At 51.4% G+C, this 4,920-nt stretch overlaps 1 long non-coding RNA gene across 1 annotated transcript; it reads left to right on the top strand.

Moving 5' to 3' along the window:
* Positions 1–6: 6 nt before the first annotated feature.
* LOC104993486 lies at positions 7–723 on the top strand. The gene is made up of 2 exons (XR_825832.1): positions 7–138; positions 330–723. It is a non-coding gene; the product is annotated as an uncharacterized LOC104993486 (long non-coding RNA).
* Positions 724–4,920: the final 4,197 nt, after the last annotated feature.

The raw sequence follows: 4,920 nt of genomic DNA, 5'->3' as shown, positions 1-4,920 counted from the left end.
TAGCGGTTGCCGGAGCAGGTGAGCCCCTCTGTGGCCCGCCCTCCCTGGGCTCCTGCGCCATCCGTCTGTCTAGAGTCCAGCTGAGAAGCCAGTGCCAGAGCTCTGACCCAGAAACCGGACTGGTTCTGGCGCCATCATGTAAGGAGGGCATGGGTGCCCCGTGGCTGGTGCCCGGGTGTGGACGACGCTCCAGAGGGGAGGTCGGATGGCTGCTTCTCCTTTTCCCTTTGTAGCGTGTGATTTGTGGCAATGAAATGTGTCTCTTCATGATTCTAACCCTCTGAGAAAGGTGGAAAGAAACTGAAAGGCCTCTTTCCTTTCTATCCCAGCCCCCCCACCCCCCGCCAAGTTTGTTGGGTCCTGCCGCTCAGGCTGACCTGGAGCTGCTTCTTCACATCTCCGAGCCTCAATTGTTCTGTGGTTAAAATGAGGACGATAGCGCCCACCAAACTGGGGCCTGGTGCGAGTGAGGGAGGCTGTGGCTTAAGTGCCCACCCCGGGCCCAGCACACCGGAGGCCCCAGGGGAATGAATGGACGGACGGATGAACAGATGGTGCCCTTCCCCTTCAGTCCACTTGCTGAGGTCCAGGCACTTCCCAGGCCCATGCCCCAAGCCTTGCCACTATGGGGCATGGAATAGCCTTCAGGCTATGGCCCCCCTCTGTGTACACCAGAGATGTCATTTGTACCGCCTCAAGCCAGTGAATAAATGAATGAATACATGTACCTGCTTTCTTTCGGTCCTCACCAGCCACCCAGTTGCACTCAACCCCGGTGATCTGGTCTGGCTGGTCCTGCTGGCTCTGTCCCTCCTAGACTCCCACCTACCCTGGTTCTCCCAGGCTTGGCCCTGGAGCCAGCCCTGGACCAGGGCAGATGATAACCCAGGGGAGGGGAGCCAAGCAGGAAAGGCAGGAGAAGCCCCGGGGCTCACTGGGACCAGCCCTGGTTCTGGTTCCCAGGAAGCGAGACCGACCTACCAGGTCACCCAGCTGGCCCCTGGGAAAGGCTGATGGGGCTGGAGAGGAGGCAGGACCCCAGGAACCCACCCAGCACCCAGCTTTCTACTCCTAACACTAGCTAGTTCTTCCTCTGCTGGGGGGCGGGGTCTGAGACCGACCATCCCAGAGGGGCCCACCAGGTAGAGGGAAGGACAAAAGCCACTCTCGGGCTGCCAGAGTGGACACACAAGGGCCCCTGGGCCGGCAGGACTGGCCCCTGCAGACGGTCACCTCTGCTGCCCCCACAGCACATCGCCCGTTTTAGCAGAATGGCTTGCCTGGCACGTCACTCCCAGGAGGTCTGGCTCCTGCTCTCAGGATCACTCTTCCGGGCTGGCACCCATCACGGGGCCTCTCTTAAGAGCAACGGCCTTTCTGCTCCTCGCCACTCCACCCCTCCCCAGCACTGGGCAAACACCCACAGGCCCGAGCAAACAGTCAAGATCATGACCATCATCACTCCCCGGGGGGCAGGCCTCTCAAGCCACTGCTTCTGGAGGGAGGCCCACTTGACAGATGGGAAAACAGGACTGTTGCTCTGGCTTTCTGGAGGACAACTGGTCCACCTACTCACTGCAGGCTGGCGTGCTGGTGAAGCTTCCGCTTTTGAGGCTTTGAGATTCATTTGCAAGCTTAGGGACAGGAGTGGGCTCGCAGGCCTTGGTGTAGGAGATACGTGGGCTCCCGGTTAGACATTCACAACTGGCCTCCTATTTGCATCTCCTGAGGCAAAAGACAGGTAGTTTCCAGTTAAGGCGTTTACAGTCAGCCTCTTTTTTGCCTTCCGACAGGAAAGTAACAACAGAAACAGAGTCAATAGTCAGTGTTTTTCTCTTGTGAATGCCTTAAGGCAATAGTCAAGGCAAGGACAGAGCAGTGCAAAATCCTGTTTGAGTAAAGGATGAAGGGATCTCCACTTCCCCCTTTTGGAATAAGGGAGACACTACATACGCACAGAAAGGCTCTTTTGCGGGTCAAAAATCAAGGGGTAACTCCAGACCATAATGAGTCTTGCTCCTCTCAGAAGCCTTCACTTACAGATCCATCTTGGCTGAGGGGTGTGTGCACATCCCAGGGGAGGGTCCCAGGGTAAGTCAGGTGTGGAGAAAGAAACCAGATAGCCAGCCCGAAGGAAGGGAAAGACCCAGAAGAACTGACCAATAGAAATGACTTAACGGCCTCTTTACAGGGCTCCTCTTCAGCAGGGGGGTTGCCCACACCCTTCCTCTCTGGGTGTGCATCTCTGCCTTGCTTCTATCTCAGCTAAACCATTTCTCTATGGTCCTCCCACTTGCTGCTGCACAATGTCCCTAATAATAAACTTTGTACCTGCGTTTACAGTTTCTGCCCACGTGATAAATGCATTTTTCACAAGGGGCAAAGATCCAGGAGAAAACAGCTTCTAGCCTCTAACCCTTGCTGGTTTGGTGGCTAGAATCCCTGGTTTTCATTCAGGCTCCTTCAGTTCAATTCCTGGGCAGGGCATTAAGATCTTGCCTCATGCCACTGCTCACTGCTGCCTCGCTGAGATCAAATGGTGCCTAAACCCCGGGGGTGGCAGGGAAGGGGCTGCAACCTGGGAATTGGGTAAGCTGCAGGTCTCGCCCACGCTGCTGGCTGGAGACTTCTGACTTTTGCTCTCTGTCTCTCCTCCATGGGAACTGGCTTGCGCTCACATTCCCTCTGCATTGTTCCCTTCCCAAGACCTACAAGGCTTCATCAGCTCGGTGAAGGAGCCCAGGCTCTCTTCTCTTTCCTATCTCCCACTTTCTCTCACTTTGCCTAGACTACGACCCCATGCCCAAGGACTGTGTCTTCATCAACGTTGGGAGTAAAGTGCTGGGAGCTGGAGCTCGGCACCTGCCCCTGCCTCCAACAACTGCACCCTGCTACCTGACGCGCTTTATTTCCTAGGGTACAAAAATTACCTCCCCCTTCTAGGGGGAGGATTCCAGAAACACTCCCTCCCTGCCTTCCAGCATCTTTTCCCCCCACGTTGCTCACCGGCCTGCTCCCAGCTCTTTACTTTTTCTCTTACCTACTCTAACTTGGGAAACAAGATTTACCTTAGACTCCACACAAGTGGAGTGATACACTTGGGGTTCTTCTTCTGCTTAATCTCCCATCTTACTCTGTGTCCAGAAATCCTCTGTGGAAATGCTTCCACCTCTCAACCCTCAGACCCTGACCCCGGTGGCGTTTCCCACTGTGGCCACCTCTGTCCCTCTAGGAGTTCCCCTTCACTCCAGGACTTGACAGCCCGCGCACTGTAACAGCCAGCCTGTCAGCCTGGCCACTTTAGTGCAGACTGTGATGCTACAACAGACCTCACTCAAGGAGAGCCCTGGCGACACGCTGGCAACGGTCTAAAAGCCCTTCTCTGGCCATGCTGGGTTGGACACCCTGTGCAGGGTATCAAAGCGGGGCCAGAGACATCTGGCCATGATTCAGTGGATTCATGACTCAAAACCTCATCAGACAATAAGATCGAATGGAATTCAGGGGATGCTCAGGTCCTCCTAAGTGGATTGTATACTGGTATACTGGATTACTTTGCTACAAGCTCTGTGTTCTTGGTTGCAGGCTATTCAATGTGGGTGGATCCCTTTCTAAGCCAGAAGAAACACAGATGTGCTAAGAAAGGAAAAAATTAAGTCTTACTGCAGCAGTGCCTGGCCTTTAAGTTGGGGATTAAAAAATGACCTGAAAATGGGTCTCTTATCTTTATTGCCACAGGATGGGAAAATGGACTGAGGGTCCCTTATGTCTAGGACTTTCTCCTATAATCAAAAGCCTAAGAAATCAGAAAAATTCTCCTAACATTCTAAAAAATTCCCTTTTAATTTCTCCTATCTCGCAGGCAGGGTTAGGGTTAGGGTTACCCTAATTTCCCTTACTCCTTCAGATTCTTCTGACAGGACAAAGGCCTCACCTCCCCAGAGAGACAGTCTCTGCTGGGACAAGATTTTATCAGTCAACCTGCCCCTGTTGTCAGAGTCAATTTGAGCACTCTCTGATTTAAATTTAATTAGGAGACCATGATCACAGAAAGAAAAAAAGAGTGTGGCCACAATATTCTTTAGACTCTGGAGAAAATGGGCTGAAACAAAATTTCTTTTTTTTGAAATTGCAAAATCAGTTCTTTTTGCATATGCAGTTAAAAACTGGCTTGTTAAAAGCTTGGGTTTCCCTGATAGTTCAGTTGGTAAAGAATCCATCTGCAATGCAGGAGACCCTGGTTCGATTCCTGGGTCAGGAAGATCTCCTGGAGAAGGGATAGGCTACCCACTCCAGTATTCTTGAGCTTCCCTGGTGGCTCAGCTGGTAAAGAATCTGCCTGCAATGCAGGAGACCTGGGTTCAATCCCTGGGTTGGGAAGATCCCCTAGAGAAGGGAAAGGCTACCCACTCTAGTACTCTGGCCTGGAAAATTCCATGGACTATACAGTCCATGGGGTCACAGAGAGTCACACACAATTGAGCAACAGTCACAAAGCTTGTTAAAAAAATATATACCTAGAGAAAACTTGAAATTAACTCTTATCATGTCCTTGAGATACACAGCCCACCTTGCCTGAAACTTTAGCTTTGAGGTAATTTTTAATAGAATTTCAAGCCAAGGGGAAAAAAGAGGGGCTAAGAGACATTTTAAATCTCAATCAGAAACTATGACATCTCTGTCTGTTCAGGTATATATGTGTGTCTCAATATGTGTCTTTGTCTTTAGATAATATTGCTGAGTTTAATTGTAAATGAACTCTATTCAATTGGTTTAAAGAAAAGTAAGCACTTATAACCAGTCCATTCTGAAGGAGATCAGCCCTGGGATTTCTTTGGAAAGAATGATGCTAAAGCTGAAACTCCAGTACTTTGGCCACCTCATGCGAAGAGTTGACTCATTGGAAAAGACTCTGATGCT

The sequence above is a fragment of the Bison bison genome, unplaced genomic scaffold (assembly GCF_000754665.1).
Source record: "Bison bison bison isolate TAMUID 2011002044 unplaced genomic scaffold, Bison_UMD1.0 scf7180017849247, whole genome shotgun sequence".
Classification (NCBI taxonomy): Eukaryota; Metazoa; Chordata; class Mammalia; order Artiodactyla; family Bovidae; genus Bison; species Bison bison.
This window is presented reverse-complemented; position numbering and strand designations above follow the sequence as displayed.